Genomic DNA, 9,154 nt, shown 5'->3' with positions numbered 1-9,154 from the left:
ATAATGTCTTTGTCAGGTTGTGGATTATGCTCACATCAGTTAAAAGAACCCTTTCCCCCGTTTTTATTATCTGGGAGAGGCTGCATAAACTGGGTGACTGGGTGTTAATTTCTTCTTTAAATATCTGCAGCTATTCAAGCACTTTCTTTGTGGGAAGATTTTTATTTACGGAAAACCCTGAATGAACTTTTTGGCCAACCCAATAGTAATGGATTTCAAATTTCTGGTAATGATAATTTGTTTTCCTTTATTTTTGTTAAACGTTCTGCTAGAGCTTTATTAATTTTATTAAAAGTTTTTTAAAAGCTTTTAGCTTAGTTGATTTTATCCTTCTATTCCATATGTTTCTGATCTTTATTTTTATTTTCTTCTCTTTTCCACAGGATTGATATGTTGTTTTTCTAGCTCCTTGAGATGGAATTTTAAATTATTAAATTTTAACCTTTTTTCTAATATATATGTTTACAGGTATACATCTCACTGTAACCATTGATTTCACTATGCTTTAATTGCAACCCTCAAGTTTAAATATGTTGTATCTTCATTACGATTTAGTTCAAACTAATTCTCATTTGATTTCTTAATTATTCATATATGAGATGTTTTCTTTAATTTCCAGACAGTGGAGCTTTTCTTGTTATCTTTTTATTGACTTCTAAGTTAATTGTATTGTGATCAGAAAATATACTCTAAGCTATTCAAATCTTTTGAAATTTCTGGCAATTCTTTATGGCCCATCAGATGGCTGACTTGGTAAATATTTCATATGAACTTAAATTCTGTCTTTGATGATTGCAAATGTTTGTGGTTCCTCAAGATTCCAATTTGCAGATCCACACAATAGCCAAAGGCCTTCCTACTTCTCTCTCCCCAGCAGAGAGAGGCTCTGCACAGGGGCCAACCCTGACCCTCAGCTCACACAAGAACTGGCAATTCCTCTGCAAGAAAAAAATATCTGGTGATCCAAAGATCATTTGTATACAGTTTCCCTCTATTTTTTTTTTTTTTAAAGATAAAACACAAGTCAAATTTATTATTAGATTTGTCCACAGTCAGCAATGGTGATCTTCTTGCTGGTCTTGCCATTCCTGGACCCAAAGCACTCCATGGCTTCCGTAATATTCATGCCCTCTTTCACCTTGCCAAAGACCACATGCTTGCCATCCAACCACTCAGTCTTGGCAGTGCAGAGAAAAAACTGGGAACCGTTTGTGTTAGGGCCAGCATTTGCCATGGACAAGATGCCAGGACCCATACGCTTCAGGAGGAAATAGTCATCATCAAATGTCTCCTCGTAGGTGGACTTGCCACCAGTGCCATTATGGCGTGTGAAGTCACCACCCTGGCACATAAATCACGGAATTATTCTATGAAAGCAGGAACCTTTATAACCAAAGCCTTTCTCCCCGGTGCTGAGAGCACAAAAGTTTTCTGCTGTCTTTGGAACTTTGTCTGCAAACAGCTCCAGTCTGTTAACATAACTTTATGGATTGGATGAGCAGTCACTTCGTGGTTTCCAGGTCCCTTACCTCGAAGGAGACTTGGCCCAAGTGCTCGCCATCGACGGCGATGTCAAAGAACACGGTAGGGTTGACCATGGTTGGGCAGCGCAGGAGGTTCTGGGGTGGCGGCGTCTGCCTCCCTCTCTATAATTTTATTCCACCTAGTCCTTGTTGATTCCGTAGATTTCTGAAACCTTTTAACACTACAATTTTGCAACTTATCCACCTTCACATTGCTACAGTAGGAGTATTGGCTTACTGTAACCTACTACATCCTACTTAGAACATAAAATCAGGACTCCAAATATTTTTTTTAAAAAGTAAAGTTTTTTTTTTTAAAGAATCAATCCAAGAAATTTTTGCAATTCAAAGAATAGAGCTTCTGGAGCTTTAATTTAATTTGACAAACATTTATCGATTATCTGCTGGTCACAAACACCATATCATGTGCTGAGTTAGACAATCCTGGTACCAGCTGAGCTTACACTTTACAAAGAAGTCAAATACGGAAACAGATAAACTGCAATGCAATGTAGCACATGTTATAATAGGGAGAAAAACTATCTCCTGGAACTCAGAGGAAGAAAAGACTGCTTGCCCACAGGATTCAGGAAAGAGTTCACAAATAAATAAAGTTACACCTGATCCTGAAGCCTGAGCAGAATTTGTCAGGCATAAAAGGAGGAATGATATTCTAGGCAAAGCGACAGCATTTGCAGCCACTTAGTCTCATGAAATGATATGGAATATCTGATATGGAATATTTACTGAAGGATGAGACATAAATGTTCCCGAATAGAGTCACATGAGTGGGTCTATGGAGTTGAGATGCATGTGTGAAAATAAGGTCATAGAGGTCATTTCAGGCCACATGAGGAGGGGCATTGAATGCCTAGCCAGAGGCTTTAGTATTTTTTCCTGAAAGCCATCTGGATTTAATAGAAATGTGCAAGTCATGGGAAATAAATAATTAGATAAGTTGTTTAAGAGATAAGAGTTCTGACAGCAGTGAAGAGAGCAGAATCAAAAGGAGAAGAAGGAATGTTTGCAGAGAACTCAATAAGAAATTTTTCCAGAATGTTATTTATAGATTAATTATGAATATACTAAACCATGAAAATAACTGGTAAAGTCACCCTCTAAAATTTATTAATAGAGACTACAATTGGCCAAAACACGAAGCTTACCTCACTCTCTTTATAATAATGTGTGATTTGATGCCACTGAGTGAATAGGTCCCCCTCCAAAGGGAGTCGTTTATTTTTGCAGTGTGACTCTGATTTTCTTGGAGGTTCTGAGAGAAATCTGAAAAGCATCCTTTTAATCTCTGTCTGTTTCGTGTGCAATGTTTCTTAGTATCATTTTACCTTAATTAGCCAAACTAGTTACTTTCACTTAACCTTTAGGTATATAGATATATAAATGAGAGAGAGAGTGACAGAGTGAGAGAGAGAGAGCAAGAGTGAGAGAGGAGAGAGAGAGAGAGGGAGAGAGAGATGGAGGAGGAAACAAATGAGAGGGCCACGGTGTAATACAAGAAAGCCTAATTTCTGGTAACTAGCTCTGTCACTTAACCTGTCCTTTCATCTTGTGCATTAGAAATATCTTGCCAGCGAGAAGACCTAAACAGACATTTCTCCATGAAGACATGCAGATGGCCAACAGGCACATTAAAAAGATGCTCAACATCGCTAATTATCAGAGAAATGCAAATCAAAACTGCAATGAGGTATCACCTCACACTGTTCAGAAAGGCCATCATCAAAAATTCTACAAATAATAAATGCCGGAGAGGGTGCCGAAAAAAGGGAACCCTCTTACACTGTGGGTGGGAATGTAGATAGTTGCAGCCACCATGGAGAACAGTATGGAGGGTCCTTAAAAAACTAACAATAGAGTTACCATGTGACCCAGCAATCCCACTCCTGGGCATATACCCAGAAAAAACTACAATTAGAAAAGATACATGCACCCCAATGTTCATAGCAGCACTGTTTACAATATCCAAGACATGGAAACAACCCAAATGCCCATCAATAGATAATTGGTTTAAGATGTGGTATATATATATATATATATATATGTATATATATATATATATATATATAATGGAATATTACTCAGCCATAAAAAAGAATGAAATATTGCCACTTGCAGATACACAGATGGCCATAGAGAATATTATACTAAGTGAAGTAAGTCAGACAAAGACTAATATTATATATCACTTATATGTGGAATCTAAAAAATAATACAAATGAACCTATAAACAAAACAGAAATAGACTCACAGACACAAATCAAATTTATGGTTACCAAAGGGAAAAGGGAAGGGGGAGAGATAAATTAGGAGTATAGTATTAACAGATACAAACTACTATACATAAAATAGATAAGCAAAAAGGATTTACTATATAACACAGGGAACAATAGTCAATATCTTATAATAACCTATAATGGAAAATAATCTGATATATATGTGTATATATATCTGAATCACTTTGCTATATACCTGAAACTGACATAATATTATACATCAACTATACTTCAATTAAAATAAAATCTTGCCAGCAAAGTTTCTGTAAGAAAGCTCTTTCTTTGGTATAATTGAGATTACATTTACCCTGCCTAACTCTAAAGTACTATTCTATGCAAAACATTAATACACAAAAGTAATAAGTAGAGATCCTTGCCCAAACTTTAGCCTTCTTGTCATTTCATTTTACACTTTTTTCATGTTGGACAAAGATTTTAACCTGATTAAGTAATTTCCCACAGACAGGTACCTCCTGTGACTGAAAGAGTTTGGATAAAGTGAGAATAGATTTGAATGGAGAATCTTCAGCGGTCCTAGATTACGTTTGATAAATACTCCCTTTTTTTTTTTTTTTTTTTTTTTTCGCTACAACCCTGTTATCTCATCCCATACTGTGCTTTGACTGCCTCTTCCCTATGAAGTAAACACTTGGATGGTACCTAACTTAGAATCAGTAGAAAATAATAATTCAAATTATTATGGTAACATAATTTGCATACCCCTTGAACATTCACTACTCATCCTGGGAGGCTGTCCCCATTTTACTGAAGAGAAAATTGAAGCCTTAAAATGTTAAATAACTCATCCAATGCACACAAGACCCAGACAGGGTTGGAAGAAAGAACTTTTGGTTCTAAACCCAGTGTGCTTTCCACATACTACTCCTGCCATCTCTCTTAGCCATATCCTTAGTATTCAACCAACCCGAGGACCAAACACCGAAATGTTTCCTAATTTTGATAGATTGAACACTTCTTGTATGATTTCAATCCTCTCACAGACAGAAGGAATCTTATGCTGACTTTGTGTACATTAATACTCAGCAGGTACTGAATGTTGTAAATAGCATTAATATTTCACTTCTTCTAATCTCTGACTCAAACTCATATAAACACATGCCATTTCTTTTGTACTTGAGTCCTGAGGTGATTTTTATCACGAAAAGTGCAATTCTGAAAATCTAATAAACCGTCATCTGTCTGAAGGGCAGCAGTTTGCTGACACAGGTAATATCTGGAATTGTGTTACCAGGTTGCGAAGGCTATATGACAGCAACCACTTGCCAATACAATAAAAACATTTCTAAGTTCTTCTTTACACAAGCTTAAGTATTTGTTTGTCTGTTTCTTTTATGACCGTGAAGTTTACTTGCTTGCCCTCATTTCAGAATGAACCATATTCTCCTGGCCTATCTTGAGGTAGGTTTGCCTATATATTTTAAGACAATTTCTAATTACTGTTCTCTTCTCAGACAGAAACATATGTAACCTATAAATTAAAATTTTAAATGTTCCCAAGACTTCCAGTTTATTGGGATCATCTTGTTTGCAATATTCAAGAAAAACTGACTCAAATCCTGACCACATATATGGTGGAAAACCTGCAGTATACACAATATATCCAAGAAGTCATAATTATCTATATTATTAGTTATCAATTCTTGGTTTCTATATGTATCCTACATGCAACAAGCTTTTCTGAGATTCTGGGACACTGTAGAGGTTTATATTCCAAAAACATTATAGCAGGTAATTTTTTTATTGAGGTATAATAGACATATAATGTTATATTAGTTTCAGGTGTACAGCGTAATGATTTGATATCCATATATATTACAAGATGACCTCCACAATAAGTCTAGTTAACATCCATTACCATACAGTTACAATTTTTTTTTCTTGTGATGAACTTTTATGATCTACTCTCTTAGCAACTTTCAAATACGCAATAAATATTTGAATATTAACTATAGTCACTAAGCTGCTTATTACATACCCATGACTTAATTTATTTTATAGCTGAAAGTTTGTACTTTTTGACCCCTTCATCCATTTCACCCACTCTCATTCCCCATCTCGGGCCACCACCAACCTGTCCTTTGTACCTATGAGCTTGTTTTTTTTTTTTTAATTCCACATATAAATGAACCAATAATTCCACTAAATGCAAGTGAGCAAATAATTATACATGTAAGCAAATAATTTTATATTGAATTCTAGATGGTACTTATAAAATTATTGCACACTCTGGCCCCTGAATTTTCACTGATAATCTTTTTTATTAGAACCATAATGTTGGGCCTACCTTCTCTATTTCTTTTGACCTCCTTTTCTTTTTTTGCTCACTAATTCTCCAAATACACATTTATATCTCATAGAGGGGAGTTTAATTATCTTTTTATCTCACTTCTTTCCAAAATTGGCTGAGATCTGAAAGTTAATTCTGTAAGTAAATTAGTAGGTCAATTTCGAAGATAACCCCCAATGACCCAAACCTTTATATAATCCTCTCCCATGAGTGTAGTTGAGACTCTTGCTTCCAACCATTAGAATGTGGTGATGAGATGTCACCCCTGTGATAATGTTATATTAAATGGCAAAGATAAAGGGATTTTGCAGATGTAATTAAGTTCCTTAACCAGTGAACTTTAAGTTATCAAAAGGGAAATTATCCTCGGTGGGCCTGACTTAATCAGGTGAGTCCTTTAAAAGAGGGTCTAGAAGTCAGAGACAGAAGTCAGAGACTCTCTCTGTTTTCTGGACTTAAAGAAGCAAGACACCTCAAATTTTAAAAACTTAATGCAATGAATTCTGCCTACAAACGTGGAAATTTAGAAGAGGACGCCAAGACTCAAATGAGATCCCAGCCCCAGCTAACACTTTGACTGCAGCCTTGAGCTCCAAGCAGAGAACTCTGTTAAGCTGTGCCTGTACTCCCAACCCACAGAAAATGTGAGACAATAAATGGAAGTTGTTTTAAGCTGCAAATCTGTGGCAATTTGTTACACAGCAATAGAAAACTTATAAAATGTCTTTTTCTAAAATTCTATGGGGATCTTGAACCATTTCCTTTCCCTCCTGCCATAACCATAACTTTTTAGGACTGGTTTGTTTGGAGTCCCCGATGGTGGAGCAGAATCAATGAAAATCAATCAGCTTGAATATAAAATGAAACAGGGGTGAGCATACCTGAGGAATAAAAATAATCAGCCAGTCTGCAGAAACTTTTATGATCATTTCATCATGGGAAATTTTAAGAACTAAAAAGTCCTTAGAACACTGATCTCCATCCAAATAAGTTAATAGTTGGCATTTTTCATTGAAACACGAATATACACAAACTGAAATAGCTAGATTTTCCCTTATCATGACATAATCTTCATATACAAAAAATGGAGCTGCAATAATGTCATCAGGATATTTGATTTAAGAAGTTTCTTAATAATGTTTATTACATCAGACTCACCTACTGAGTCCCACTACATGACTAATCACTGTTACCGCCAAGCTGAGAAGCCAGTGTTAATTTCTAGCCTCAGAACAGACGGAAATAAACAAACCTACTTTAGGGCCAAGTAAGAGAATTTAGTCTTTTCAGAGCCACAGAAAACTGAATTAATTTATAGACCCTTGTTACCCAGGTAGATGATTATCTCACAGCTATGAAATCTGTCCTTAGACGTATGGGATACCCATTCTCAATTTTAATTATATATTAGGGTTGCCAGATTTAAATTTGAATTTCATGAACAACACATATTTTGTTAGTATAAGTTAGTATAAGTATATTCCATACAGTGGAACTCAAGATTATACATTTTTAGTGAGTATCCTGAGTGATTGGAAATTCAGTATCTGAGAACAAGCATACTTTATATCAGATCCTGTGCTCAGCTCTGGGGATGCAGAAACAATCTAAGGTAGTCTCTCCCCTGCAGCTTCTCATTGACAAGCACTGGGTGTGGGGAAATACAAAAATAATTACCTGATCTTCCTTCCTTCTTTTACTGCCCTGCAAAATGTCACTAGTTTTCGATTTCATTAGTTTTATGATAAGAGTTTTACAGGATGGCATTGTCAGCCTATGACCTTGCTCGAATTTTAGAAATACAATTGATGCTTTTTAAATATTCAGAGTTTCAGAGTGCCAAGCAGTTAGCAATGAAGCATCTGTTTCTTTGTTGTTTTCAAAATATCCTAGTTGTTCTGTCCTACTTTCTCTAAGTTGGTTATTGTTAAAGATGAAAATGTCCCCAAGAAGGGAACATGCTCAAAGTGTTCTTAACAAGAGATTTTGAAATATCTGACCTGTCAGAAACAAGGATTTCAAAGGGTGACAGTTAAGTTCATCCAATTCCCACACCACTGCTGTGCCTCAGAATTTAGTACTACTGCCTTTATACTAAAAGCAGTGAACACTATATGTAAGTCATAAGAAAATTCTTTCTGCTGATTTGGAAGTCATTCTCTGCTTTAAGAATATTCGTGTCCTTATTCGGAGTGTTAGCATCAAAGACAAGATTTATAACTATTATAATTCCCCCCATTTTCAATCCCCCGTACCCTGATGTGTTTTTTTCCATAGCACTTATTAGCTTGTGACATACCGTAAAGTTTACTTTTCAATTATCCTTGTTGCTTATTATCTATCTGTCCCCATTAGATTGTAACCATCACAAAAAGCAGAGATGTTTTAAGCAGTTTTGTGCACTGATACCTCTTCAGTGGAGAAGAGCTAAGTACATAGAATATATTCATTAAATTTGTTAACTAAAGTTAACCAATAAAATAATACTCCATCACTCCTAGCCCTAATTCATCTCCAAGGGATGAGGCCATTCAAGCACTGCTGTGCTGGCTTTTGTCCAGTATGTCCTTTGTATATGGAAAGGAGCTACTACTCAGCCAACTATAGGTCCCTCCCTTTGACTTCTTTGACAATTGTAGGACTGAGTTTATGCGGATTCACTCCTATCCTCTCACTGGGAGATAATCTGACCAGTGACCAAACGCTGAAAAGATTGTTGACACGGGTTAAAAATCAATAATGTACAAGGATCACAACAAACTTAGTGGCCCAGGGAGTAAGGTCCTAACATTGCTCTCATTAAAATCTTTCTGCAAGAATATCATGTTTTATATCATTTCTTTTACTTCTGCAGGACTTACGAAGCTTAACATATAGTCAAAATAGGATGCATTTTCAAATATCTCTTTTATATTAGAGAACACATTAGGGGGAAAAAAAAAACCCCACTATAATTTGGAACTCTTCCCACAGTAAATCTTTTTTTTAGATCATGCTTCTGTCCAATCATCCTCATCTCCCTCGTGTAG

The 9,154-nt window shown here is 35.8% G+C and overlaps 1 pseudogene; it reads right to left on the bottom strand.

Annotated features, from left to right (window-relative positions):
• Window positions 1-1,036: 1,036 nt before the first annotated feature.
• LOC103081569 (peptidyl-prolyl cis-trans isomerase A-like) lies at window positions 1,037-1,598 on the bottom strand (annotated as a pseudogene).
• Between the last annotated feature and the right edge of the window lie 7,556 nt (window positions 1,599-9,154).

The sequence above is a fragment of the Lipotes vexillifer genome, unplaced genomic scaffold (assembly GCF_000442215.2).
Source record: "Lipotes vexillifer unplaced genomic scaffold, Lipotes_vexillifer_v1.1 scaffold618, whole genome shotgun sequence".
Taxonomy (NCBI): domain Eukaryota; kingdom Metazoa; phylum Chordata; class Mammalia; order Artiodactyla; family Lipotidae; genus Lipotes; species Lipotes vexillifer.
Note: the sequence above shows the minus strand (reverse complement) of the source record. Positions and strands in the feature narration are given on the sequence as shown.